The sequence below is a fragment of the Brienomyrus brachyistius genome, chromosome 9 (assembly GCF_023856365.1).
Source record: "Brienomyrus brachyistius isolate T26 chromosome 9, BBRACH_0.4, whole genome shotgun sequence".
In the NCBI taxonomy this organism is placed as follows: domain Eukaryota; kingdom Metazoa; phylum Chordata; class Actinopteri; order Osteoglossiformes; family Mormyridae; genus Brienomyrus; species Brienomyrus brachyistius.
The window spans coordinates 24,822,055-24,836,623 of NC_064541.1; the positions used below are offsets into that span (position 1 = coordinate 24,822,055).

Genomic DNA, 14,569 nt, shown 5'->3' on the forward strand with positions numbered 1-14,569 from the left:
CTAGATATAGATATGACTTTCACCTTGACACATACATACATCTTCTAACTGCTTATCTATGGTCTAAGGGCTGGGGGGCGTTGGGGTCTGTCTTAGGCAGAATAGGGCACTAGGCAGTAGGACTCTATGGATAGGATGCCAGCCCACAGCAGGGCACACATGTACACACACTCATATATATAATCACACACAAGGAAAAATGTAGAGATGCCAATTCACTTAACTGTGTGTCTTTGGATAGCGGAAGAAAGCCACCCCACACAGGGAGAGAATGAAAACTCAGACATACATGGGGGAAGCCCCCTTCTTTATAACTCAGGGAAAATAATATTTCATTTCACAATCTTAATAAATGAACACATAATTTATTAGATGGACAGGAGTAGCTTTATTTAAGCACAGAACAGACTCTCTGCTCTCATCGTCCTTTTTCCGTTTTTTTGTCACACCGATTTATGAATGCAACCTTGATGACAGAAGAGAAAAGAACGACAACTGCTTTAAAACAGAAGATGCATTGATCCCCCCCCCCAATTACAGACAACAATTTATGTAGGAAGAGAAAAAATTGTGTTTATTAGCGCTTTCATAGCAGGGCTGGTGCCCGTGCTGAGCCTAAATTTCGGCCCAGTCGTTGTATTCATACCAAAAATAATGGCAGTACCAGACCAATATATTCAGGCCAGAGCTCATTTTTCTGGCCCTGAAACGCTGCTGGGTCCAACGCTGACATCACGAGGCGGGTTAAGCAAAAGTTTATGAAGCAATGCGTGAGTGAATTGGGGAAGGCAGGGGTTATCAGAGTAACGAAGTCGTGGACAAGATTTTTTGGAAATGAAAAAGAATACAGAAAGTCGGAAAGAGAGCTAAATAAAAATTGTGCTGCCCTAGAAACAAATATCACGGACTCCATGTTTGGAAACACACCTGCTATCCGGGTGACTGGAGCATTGAACTCTGTGAATGCTCTGGAGGAAATGGGTACGTTGTTATTGTTGTGTATACTAGTAATGTGACTATGAATTTAGCTAACTAATAAGTTAACATTAGAAATTGACTTCAGTGTACGAGCTAGTGAGAGATAGCATGCAGCTATCTGCTTTGTCACAGCAATAAACACACTCACACGCTCCCTTGCTTGAAATGTCAGTAATTTAAGTGAAATTTACATATGTTCGTGTGCTTGTTTTAACACAGGTGAAGCGAATGCAGATGGATAGGAGCATCACTTTTTGTAATAATTTATTCCATGTGAAAGATTTACATATTTCTTGATTATTTGTATATTTGCAAAATAAAAGTTTACCAAAATGTTTAGTTCTTTTCTTGTCCTCACTCTCCCTGTTAAACTATTCCATTAATGCACATTGCGCAGTATAGTTCCTTCAGTGTCCTGTACTTTTTTATTTGCATTTGGGCTGATTTGACAAGAAATTACTATGCATTTTAACCTGTGACAGTGATGTGCATCCATCTCCGATTGCGACCCGCCTTTTAACCAGAACACACAAACGGTAGTTTGTGTTCAACCGCTGAAGTGCAGGAATAAGTCATTGGTGGATGTAGAGAAATTTTGAATCAACTGTGTTGGGAACAATAACAAATAATGGTAAAAATAATTTAAGCATTTGCGTTCATCGCATCTCACACAGTCCTCCATTTTTGTCTTCACTTCTGAAACGGTACCCCTCCCACAGCAATATGCACACACTGACTTTATTGTTATACCCTTTCAGCACATCTAGCTCCAGATCCGAACAGGGCTTGGTGTGAAAGAGATATATGTGGCCTGTCTAGATGAGGAGCAAGAATGACACAGAGTAACACGGAGGACATGGCCTCACTGCCCCTGGCTGGTCTGGTCAGTGTAACACGGAGGACAGGGTCTCGCTCTCCCTTATCATTGGGGAGAACTAAGTGCCGCTGTTGCACTTCCAATTTGGAAATCAGCTGCACCTCCCAGGTGTCTTTTTTCAGCAGGCCTCAGGTTCTCTATTGGCTATTCAAACCATGGTCCTCAAGAACCAAGCACTCCTGAATTTCCAGACTTCCTTTACCTGTGAGCCAATCAGAATCAATAATTATTAAACTAACTACCTGGGAGAACTGAAAAAGATTTGGAATTGAGGACTAGATTTGAATAGGGGGGTGTAGGGTGTTATGATGTTGAGTTTGGATGCGTGCATATACCATATGGGCAGAATTATTAGGCAAGTGAATATTTTACTTTTATCTTCTCTTCAGACCAATATTTTCAGTCCAAATATATCTCCAATTAAAAATAGTTTAAAAATAGAGCATGCCCAGTATTTGGTCTGAGTATTTTCTGACTGGAGTAAAACAGGAAACTGTGAATACTTCCCTGTGCATAATTATTAAGAGAATTATCAATATTAAAATGGGCCAAAAGACAACAGTTCAGAGAGTATAAAAAATAGCATAAGTGATAGACATAGTGCAAAAATAGTAATTCAATAGAAAGGTGGCTATACAGGACAATAAACTTGGTAAAGTGGACCATATAGAATGGATGATAGATTGTTATTCCTTATATACCAAAACTGTTTTTAAAATTATTATTTCTGTTGCTGGTGAAGAGAGAAAAATCCACTTAGTTTCTGATTTCATAATAATTATGCACACTGATAATCCATCCATCCATTTTCCATACTGCTTATCCTACTGGGTCGCGGGGGGTCCGGAGCCTATCCCGGAAGCAATGGGCACGAGGCAGGGAACAACCCAGGATGGGGGGCCAGCCCATCGCAGGGCACACTCGTACACCGTTCACTCACACATGCACACCTACGGGCAATTTAGCAACTCCAATTAGCCTCAGCATGTTTTTGGACTGTGGGGGGAAATCGGAGTACCCAGAGGAAACCCCACGACGACATGGAGAGAACATGAAAACTCTGCACACATGTAACCCAGGCGGAGACTCGAACCTGAGACCCAGAGGTGTGAAGCAACAGTGCTAACCACTGCACCACCATGCCGCCCCCACACTGATAATCAAGAGCATTTTATTGTTGTTTGTAACAGACTAATGTAAAATTTTTACAGTTATTTGGAGGAATAGAAAACATCTAAATCACTTCACTTTCATACCTCTGCCTAAGATTTGCTAAAAATTTCTCCAAGCAAAGTATTTGCTTAATAATTCTGTAAACAGTGTAGCAGGTGGCTGCCACAGCAGGTATTGTTTTATTAAATGGTAAGACTGTGCTTACCATTGCCAGAATTACATAAAAAGGCCAGACTTGACAAGTTCGGGACTGAAAACCTCTGTTGAAGTCTTAACAAAACTAGAAATCACTGACCACCATCAAGTAAAATATCAGTGTCAGCGCGATGAAAGTTCACATAGAACACTTGCATTGCACTCAGATGGACTGTCTGTGCTTTCAGTTTCATTAACAATTGTACTGTTATCGCTGAGAAATAACGAGGAGTTTGGCTTGGACATTAAAACAAATGCATGAGAATACCTCTAAATTAAATCAGGGCAGAAATAGTGCATGTTTTAGCACGAGCTTAAATTAGCCAGTCTTCAATAATCTAGATATCACAGCTGATGGCTACAGTCTTGAGCTGATGAACTACCAGGCCCATGCATTTTTCAGTGCTGTGAAAAATGTATGACGACTCTAAAATTCTAAAACGGGGATAGCTGCAGCGTGTGAGCCAGTGTGTGCCCACAAATGCACACTGACATCTTCCTGCCCCACTATCCCACAATCCCTCACTCACCGCCATCAGCTTACAGAGGGAGAGAAAAGTGACTACAGCCAGCAGAATTGTCACAGCAGACAATTATAAAACACACAGACAAGACACATGCAAGCGTCCTTACTGCTAAAATCCAAGTAGAACATATCTGTATCTATAGGAACACACTCAGAATGTCTGTCATTTATTCTGGTAAAGCTAATCCTCATAAACAAATGCAAGGATTTTATGATTATTGTGCTTTGACTTGCTGAGTAGGTGCCAAGGGTCTGACTGCAAAATAACAGCAACAGGAGTGTAGCCTGGCAAGGCTAGAGAACTGATCATTATGTTAAGCCTCCCACAGGTTAAGGACCTTCTACAGGACGTCATTGTGAAATCACAACCAAAACAGAATACATCAGAAAAATCATAGAACATCAATATACACAAGGGAAGGTAGCATGAAGGGGCAATCATGGAGAGTGGCATTCACAGCACCACTGTAAACACGGAAAGCAGTGCTCACAGTGCCGGCAAAAAACATGGAGACCAGCGCTGACAGACCACCGTAGACACAGAGAGTGGCACTCTCAACGCATCTATAAAATGGAGAGTGGTGCTCACAATTCCACTGTAAACACAGAAATCAGCACTTACAGAGCCACCATACACATGGACAGTGGCACTCACAGTGCCATCGTAAACATGGACAGTGGTGGTCACAGTGCCTCTATAAACATGGAGAGCGGCACTCACAATGCCACCATAGAGAGAGTGGTGCTCACAGAGCCACCATAAACACGGAGAGTGGTGCTCACAGTGCCACCATAAACATGGAGAGTGGTAGTCACTGTCCCACCATGAACACAGAGAGCGATGCTCACAGAGCCACCGTAAACATGGAGAGTGGTAGTCACTGTCCCACCATGAACACAGAGAGCGATGCTCACAGAGCCACCGTAAACATGGAGAGTGGTACTCACAGTGCGTCTATTAACACAGAAAGCGGCCTTCACATACCCCTTTCACACATAATCCTTGCTGGAGCCAGTGTGGTGTTTGGCTGGGGGTGGACTTGACCTAACATCGACCCCACCAAAAACCATCATGCCTTCACTGTGCTTGGTGCCAAAAGGGTAGAACGATGACATCAGTGTGTGTGTGTGTTGCTGTAGAAGCAGTACTGTGAGTACACAGAAGTGAAGATGAAAATGGACCACGCAAGACTTTTTTGAATTTACAGCAAATTGGGTTTAACCCAACACATTTCATTCAAAATTTCTGAGTGTCCCACAAGTCATCTGAGTACATCTGCCAATACTTATTCCTGTACTTCACTGGTCCATCACGAACCACCGTTTGTGTGTTCCAATTAAAAAGTGGGTCACAATCGGTGACATTCGTGGATGAACTCTGACTCATGCATAATAATAGGAGGGGCTGCACGTAACTGTTATGCATGTACACATTCACCAAAGTGATACAACAATCGATTACCGCATGTAACAGCGCAAATCTGTACTTATTTTATGTGCACTGCTATGACAAGAAATTACCATGCATTTTAAGCTTTATACCGCAAATGAAGTACGAATTAGTATAAAAAGGTTAAAATGCATAGTAATTTCTTGTCAAATCAGCCAAAATGCACATAAGATAAGTATGGCACGCTGAAGGAACTACTGTGCAATAGCCATTAACGGACTAGGGAGAGTGAAGACAAGACAAGAACAAAACATTTTGGTAAACCTTTATTTTACAAACAATTCAAATAACCAAGATAGATTTAAATTATTCACAATAATCTTTTTGTGCAATAAATAAATATAAGAAGTACTGCTCCTGTCCATCTGCAATCTCTTCATACGTGTTAAAACAAGCACACGAAAGACACGACTTAAATCAATGACATTTCAAGCAAGAAAAAATGCAACGAAAAAAATAGACTCGTACACTAACAAAGCAGATAGCTGTGCATTATGTATCACCAGTTGGTACATATACACATTCATATATACATTCAACATATAAAACACAACTGACTGTTTAACGATATTCAGCTTTGTTTGACGGAGGCTTGGAAGGCATCCGACATACACCAACTTACCTGAGTTCATAGTCACATTACAAGTAAACACAACAACAACAACTTACCCAATTCCTCCAAAGTGGTTGCAGAGTTCAATGCTCCAGTCACCTGGGGGGTATTTTCCGTACGTCGCTTAAATCATCTGAGATCAGATGCCTCATCTTGGATGAGTTAATGCCCATGAAACTCGTCCGGGATAAGTCGGGTTTTCAAACGCAGCTGTGTAGTAGATTAGTGTAGCTGGATCCATTCATCTGAGATGATTGCGTGCACATGTGTTGCTTGAAAAGCCAATATATATCGGGTTTAGACAACTTGATTGGCAAGTCTCTCGTTGGCTTCCACAAAATGACAAAAAACAGAGCACAATTTTTCATGCAAGATATCTGATATATTTTCCGCATCGCCTACAGTATACAAAAAAGTGCTGCTTGCAAAATATCTCAAGGTAATGTACATCATCTGTGTGGCTGCGATTTCACCTAGTTGGACTACTATACAGAGCTATATCTTTAAGATATAATATTCCATCCCGGCTGAAGCGGGATCTTTCGAAAAGAATATCATCCATCAACAATAAAGGATCCTAACGATCACGCATAACCCTCTCAATTTGAAATTTCCTTCTTATTATTTGTTCATCGATTGCAATTGGTCTCTCATCCATGAATGGCGAAGGCATGACTGAACGGATTTCCATGCTCGGACACTGATTAAGTGTGTGAGCTAATCCTTGTGTACATAGAACAAACCTGCTCCCAGAGGGTTTGAGGATTTAGTTGTACTGCTATGACAAAACATCCAGCAAGAGTTTCGAAAAACCAACAGATCCAGGATCATGTCAAATCGTCAACAATTACATCCGGCTAAATGAGTAATCCACATATGAAAACCACCCCCGTGGTGAGCAGGTCTGTTTTCAAATACAAAGTCCATGAAAATTGTTTTTAGGGCAGTCAGCACCACTTTAGTTTAGTTCCCTTTTCGACTTCCTCTATTGTTTCTCATTTTTTAAATCATCTTCAAGACTTACTCCGTCATTCTGATTACCCCAGCCTTGTCCAATTCACTCCGCATTGCTTTGTATACTTTAGTTTTTCCACTCTGACGACTCTAACCCTGCCTCCGAATGTAGCGGACTCCCAGCTCGGGCCCAGCAGTCTTTCCGGGCCAGAAAAATGAGCTCCATCCTGGATCTATCGGCCCGGCACCGCTGTTAATTTTGGTGTGAATGCAATGACCGAGCCGGAATTTAGGTTTGCACAGGCACCCTGATCTGAAAGGACTAACAGAGCCACTGTAGAGTGGCACTCACAGTGCCTCTATAAATGCAGAGGGCTAAATTTTGACGATTTAACACAAAGTGTGAAGCGCAAAGAGGAAATAACAGTTATGGGTGTGTCTAAACCCATTTTGATATTTTGATGGCAGAAAAACCAAATGGAATGGCACGTCACCTCTCCTGTAAAAGACAACGCCACATCTATGGCAGATTGTCATTACATTCGCACCGATAATATGCCTGGCCATGCCTCATTTACAACATACCAGTCCTACGCAAAATCATTTAGTAATTGACGACACGCACACACAGTGTGAAAATGAGCAATGTGCTGGTACAAAACTAGCAAGACGCTTTGCGCAGGTGGAAAATAGAGCCCGGAGAGCGAAGTGGAGCTCAGAGTGCCACCATAAACACGTAGAGTGGTGGTAATAGTGCCTTTATAAACATGGAGAGCAGCACTCACAGTGCCTCTATAATCAGAGAGTGTTGCTCACAAAGCCACTGTAAACACGCACTCACAGTGCGTCTATAAACATGGAGTGGTACTCACAGAGCCGCTGTAAACATGGAAAGCAGCGCGCACAGTGACATCGTAAACACAAAGAGCGGTGCTCACAGAGTCACTGCAAACTCAGACAGTGACACTCAAAGTTCCTTTGTTAACGTGGTATAAATGAGAACAATACAAATATACCCAGATATGACATATTGGTCATTTGGGGTAACTCTGTTGTGAAAGGTGCTATACAACAATAAATGGATTTGAATTTCATTTGCTTCAGCTTGAGTGTGAATTTGGGCCACAAGCACAGCCCATCGTCTTCCTTGGTCTCTTTGCTCATATCTCAAAAAGAGGATAGTGCAAGGAAAGTGTGTCCCTTCTCTTTCCGTCTTGCAGATCGGTAGTGCGATGCTCGTGTCAGCCTCCTTTTCTTCCTCAGTGAATGATGGTAGATGGAATATACAAAGAAATGCCATAACGAATGCTGCCTTATTGTGACTGCATTGTAGCATTGGCTAATAGAGTATGAATGAGGCAGTGTGGCACTGTGGGCTGCCTGTAGTGGGGGAGGCAGAGGCAGAGACAGACTATTGGTTGTTTGAGCCGTTTAAGTCAAACTACTGATTGAATAATGCAAAACATAACAAGGGGCAAAAGAGCTCCCTGCAAAATCCTCCGCAGGAAAAATACAGGTATCATGGAATATGAATTTCATGAAGGAAAGGCATAAGCACTACATTACATAAGCATACATTGCTTTATTAATGAGATGCTCATGTTCAAAGTGGGGGCGACATGGTGGTGCAGTGGTTAGCACTATTGCCTCACACCTCTGGGACCCGGGTTCGAGTCTCCGCCTGGGTCACAGGTGTGTGGAGTTTGCATGTTCTTCCCATGTTGTCGTGGGGTTTCCTCCGGGTACTCCGGTTTCCCCCCACAGTCCAAAAACATGCTGAGGCTAATTGGAGTTGCTAAATTGCCCATAGGTGTGCATGTGTGAGTGAATGGTGTGTGAGTGTGCCCTGCGATGGGCTGGCCCCCCATCCTGGGTTGTTCCCTGCCTCTTGCCCATTGCTTCCGGGATAGACTCCGGACCCCCTGCGATCCAGTAGGATAAGCGTTTTGATGGATGGATGATGCAAATCCCTCACTCCTCACTCAGTTTTTGGTTTTTGAGTTGTTGTTGAGATACACACTTCAGATAAGTAATGATATCTCAAGTTTGCTTAAATCTCTCTCAATATTGATCCCAGACATGCCCAATTTCAGTTTCATGTGTTATTCATGTGACCAAATCAGCATGCCAAATTTCGTTAAAATCCATGACGATGAGGTCCGAAAGTGCGATGATTTGACATGGAATGACCCTGAAGTGAATTTACTGAGCAATGCAAAAGTAGAATAGAGAAATGTCCATCCCTACTCAGAACCAAAGGTCAGTCAAGGGAGTAAGGTCAGAGGTGTGGCTTGTCAGTGGGGGCGGCTTGTTGGAGGGTGTGGCTTTTCAGGGGCGTATTCCTGTCCAAACAAGATCTCACCCGTACCCAAGGCTGGGTTAGAAAGCCTCAGAAAACCAAGAGAAGGAGTCTAAAGGGCTGAAAAAGTGTAGGAGTTGAGATGGTCTGAAACTTGCAATATGCACTGGCAGAGTAACCAGCTACAAGAACCCCTTTTTTGGTACAAGAGTCAATGAACTCAGACTGCTCCATAGAAAAAAGATCCAGCGCTGCCAATAGCAAAGACTGAATCAATGGGTGACGTACCCAATACAAAACTTTCTAATAACATATAATTTCAACTGGTACCAGTAATTAGCTTTTTACGCTAATATATAGAATGAAATGCACTCTCAAAAGGAAACACTAGAGTCCTTACTTTCAAATCCGTTGTCCACATGCTATAAGTGCTCAAAAGTCTTCTCAAAATGCAACACTTTGTTATAAAGTATTTACTAAGAGACAACTGAAATGAAATTTCAAAATTAATATTCTGAGCCAGGATAATGCAAACCCCTCACATAATATACTAACCTAAAACACATCATTCCTTCCTTAGTACTCCAGGTATCTCTGTCCTCCTCCACACTCACAGGGAATTAGGTCCTCTGAGTACAGGTTACTCTGAGAAGTCCTGCTGTTGCTTCTTTCAGGCGTCACAGTGAACTCTCAGAATCCTCAGAGATAGCTTCTAAAAGCATCATAAAGTTTAACCCAATGGAGCCTCCCCCTCTGTGGCAACAAAGAACCCTACTCACACATCTCCTAGTTCCCAGCCCTTGTTCCTGTACTACTTAAGAGTATTTAGCAGCCCCTCCACCAGCACTTTAGCTATGGCACTGGCCTAGTAACGAGATACGCCAAGAAACCCCGGAAGGTCAGGCAGCGTAATAGCAAAGGTCAGTTTTATCATCAGCATTCCAGTGGTGGGTCCCTAGGAAACCGTGTCCCTTCAGTGATCTGTCCTCTGCTCCGTGTTCAGCCTTTTCTCTTCCAAGCAGCAGGAAAAGCACAGTTGCACACAGCATACTAAACACTCTGTCTGGATCTCGGCTGCACCACGTGAAGAAAATGCAAAGGGGAGTGTGAAACCATGTGAAGTGCAAAAGGGAAGTGTGAAGCCTTCTATCCCCAGCAGTGTCCACACCAGATGCTCTCAATATACGTATGTGTGTGTGTGAGTGTATACACACACACACACACACACACACACACACAAACACACACACACACAAACAAACACACACACACACACAGATGTTCTCATACAGATGCACCGAATATAAATGCAGGTGTCGTGAATGACCAGGCATAGGTAATGATTATGTCCTTCAGCAGGTACGAAAACAAACAGCAGGCTCCAGTTTTTCACTATACACCACCCTGAATGAAGGGTCATTCCATGTCAGATCATCACACTTTCGGATCTCATCGTCACGGATTTTAACGAAACTTGGCATGTCGATTTGGTCACATGAGTAACTCATCAAACTTAAATTGGGCATGTCTGGGATCAATGTTGAGGAAGATTTAAGCAAAAAAAGTTTTAACTTTTTTTTTTGGGGAGTGAGGGTGGGGGCTATGACTTTGACTGACTATATTTATCATAATGTAAGCTGCACAGAAGTGGTCCTTCTGTTTTCAAGCTATTGTCCAGCTCTGTAGATTGAACAAATAATATGCCATCCCTATTTGAATAATTACTATGTAATAACTGATTAAAATATTAAAAATTGAATAACAAAAAAAACCTATATTTCAAAATTGATCAATTTTTAACTTTTTTTAAGGTGTTGCTGAGATATCTTGACTTAAAGGTAACGTCACATGGCTTCATATCACTAATGGGCCTTTTTAATGGCAGCCAACCTGATATGAAATAGTATAACAAGCACAGATGTAAGTCATAACATTAATTAAGGTTACAAATGTGCCCTTGAGAGGTAACGTGGGCTACCCCACATTTTTGACTCCTACCGCCTTTTTATTGAATATTTTTCAATTGGAAAATTGTTATTATCTAAGTCATACCTCTGTGCTACCTATGATATATATCAATTGTAGGGTATATGCACACTGACTTTTTTAAAAAAAAAGGTCAACTTCGGAGCTCATTTTCTCAAAACTGTTTTTGGGGGATAGCCCACTTTACCTCTCAAGGGCACAAACGTGCTACAATGAAATTTAATGGAAGTTTCATTAATGTCATTGCAGACACCTGTACTTGCCATACTATTGAAAAGGCCCACATGGGAAGTAAATATGGCCAGGGACGGATTATGGGTTGTGTGGGCCCCTGGGCAAAACGTTCGCGAGAAATTATGCCCAGAACTGGAGAGTTGAGACTGAGCTTCAGAAAATTTGGTCTTTGGTTTTTGAGTTGTTGTTGAGATATCATTACTTATCTGAAGTGTGTATCTGAAGTTTGCTTAAGTCTCTCTCAATATTGATCCCAGACGTGCCCAATTTCAGTTTCATGTGTTACTCATGTGACCAAATCAGCATGCCAAATTTCATTAAAATCCATTACGATGAGATTCGAAAGAGTGATGATTTGACATGGAATGACCCTGAAGTGAATGTACTGAGCAATGCAAAAGCAGAATAGAGAAATGTCCATGCCTACTCAGGACCAAAGGTCAGTCAAGGGAGTAAGGTCAGAGGTGTGGCTTGTTAGAGAGGACGGCTTGTTGGAGGGTGTGGCTTTTCAGGGGCATATTCCTGTCCAAACAAGATCTCACCCGTACAAGAGTCAATGAACTCAGACTGCTTCATAGAAAAAAGATCCAGGGCTGCCAATAGCAAAGACTGAATCAATGGGTGACGTACCCAATACAAAACCTTCTAACAACATATCATTTCAACTGGTACCAGTAATTAGCTTTTTATGTTCACTGTGAATGACTACAAACCTATTTAGGCTAATATATAGAGTGAAATGCACTCAAAATGAAACGCTAGAGTCAGAATTCACCTTATTGTCAAATCAGTCATCCACATACTACTACAAACATTGAAAGGGGTACAACACAGCTGAACTATGTGCAGATCCCATCATTCACAAAGAGCTGACCTGAGCCATCAGTAGAAATCCACAGGTTTCATTCACAAGTACCCTCCTACCTAAAACAACTTTTCTCACCCCGCACTGCACCACACTCTTCGATCCTGCAGTACCGCTCGACTGGTCCCACCATCTCTCAAGGAGCAAAGACGACATGCACCTAGACTCTTACAAACCTACATGTTTCCAGACCACTTCAATTAGCACATCCAGGATTATACTTTTTTTTTTTTTTAAGAAAAAAGTATGACTTGACAGCAGAGTTTTTTTAGAGTGATAGTATTCTTAGCTGGGTTCTATTTAACCAGCATCAGAATGTATTAACTGGTGAGACTTCTAAGCACTGATGTAAGTCGCTCTGGCTAAGTGCGTCTGGCAAATGCTGTAATTGTAACAAGTAAGAGCAAAAATCATACTCCCTCTAGGGAATGTGTATTTCTTAAAATGATACACCCCATCAGGATCGCCAACACCACCTGTAACCTATTTTCCTCTTGGATATGGGAATTTGTAGAGATGGGGTCAACTCAGTTTTGCAAGAATGTTCTCCTTTTTAAAAATAGCAACAACTCAGAAAACGAGCAAGCAAATGAGAAAAACGTGACAGGAATAGATTGATGGATTTTCAACATCAACACTTTTCTTCTCATAAATTATATTTCCAACTTAGGCATTGTATCATTTAGTTAAGAATACGTGGCACAGATAGGATCAAACCCTTAAGGGCCAGAATTATTTCAGAGGTTCACAGTTGTCCTCTCACTGACAACACAAAACAGGCATCTGTGCCTGTCAAAATCAAAGTAAAAAAGAAATAAAAATTGCAACATCTCAGATCAGACTTTGTAAATTTGAATTATAAATTCACAATAATAAGCATTTGAGAGTTGAAGTGATATCCAACTGCACACCGGCTAACTATGACAAGGAGGCCTTTCCTGGACTCAAGGCAAAATAATTATGTTAATTTCTTTCTTTCTTTAATGGCTACCAAATTAAAGTAAACATAGACGCAGGAAAAGTAATGCAGTTATTTATTTCTGTCCATACAAGAGATGATGTGACGCTGCTAAGCTGCCGTGGTCTATCAGGTCACACATTCAAATGCCATTGCTGGCACTGATTCTGGGTCAATAATGAAACACCTCGCTCACCCACAGGCATGCACCTGCACCATGTCTATAATATTCTTATTAACAAAGAATCAAAACCCCATAAAGAAAGTAGAAGGTGGCCATTCTTTTTTGCCTCTAAGGCTGAAATCTATAATCACTTACAAAAATGAACTAATTTCCCCTTTTTTCCACAAAATATTACTTTCAGAACATTGACTGAGGGTTATGCACAATAAAAATAAGCAATCCTCTCTTTAAATGATTTCACCTGATTGTGCATTCAGTAAACAGATTAAGTGTCTACATGTTGAAAGGTCTACTACGTAACATATTACACGAACACACAGCAAGTAATGGGAAACTCATCTACTAAGTTATTTATATTTATTTGCTTGGGGAGCAGGTTCCTTATACTACATACGTAAACAGCTGGTAAATAACTAAGCAGTTTAGAAATAGGCTGCAAAACAATTGTCAGTGGAATCATTAAAAAACATGAAATGGCCAGTCAAAGAATAAGTAAAATAATAATCACCTTTTATTTTTAGTTTTATACAATGGTATAAATATAAAAGACCTTATTAATCAGAAATAGTATAAATAGGCTAAAATGCCCAGCAGACCAAAACTTACTGCTTGGATTTCCTTGACATAATGAGGAACAGTCTCTAGTTATTACTTGAATCTGTGACCGTCAAAATAAATACCCGAATGCGAAATTCTAGATTGGTCTTTTAAAATGCCTCCACAGAAATACACTAAAGACAATTATTGATTCGGCCAAACAGTGTGTATTTTGAATGCAGCTGGTAACTACACAAGATGGAAGAACATGCAAAACTACATAATCCGCGCCACCTTGATCCCTGGAGCAGCGATCTATCAATACTATCAATAAAGCCTGAGTATTTAAAGATATAAATGCAACACTTCACTGATGAACACATTTAATATAAAATATTAAAATCCAATGCTTCTGAGAACAAAACTGTTCCTTATTGTCAAACCACTGTGAGATAAAAATGTATCACGTCAGTACATAACTGCATTACAAGGGTTTCTCATCTAAAGCAATGCATCCAAGTTGCTGATTTTTTTCTTAGTTGTTACTGTCGTGTATTACGATATAAAATCCATAACGCGTAATGTAATTACATCAATACCATACATCAAAGTAAATATAAAGATTCGTGTTTTTCATGCAACATGGATACAATTATAAAAAGTTAAACGAGGAAACTAAATACAAGGCGGTAAAGAATGGGCGGCTGCAAACTAAAGCAGCACCTGTTCCCCGACATTAA

At 41.0% G+C, this 14,569-nt stretch overlaps 1 protein-coding gene across 6 annotated transcripts in view; it reads right to left on the reverse strand.

Moving 5' to 3' along the window:
- Positions 1–14,569, reverse strand: part of LOC125749683 (rho GTPase-activating protein 33-like) — a 50,902-nt gene that overhangs the window by 33,803 nt on the left and 2,530 nt on the right. The window lies entirely within an intron of this gene.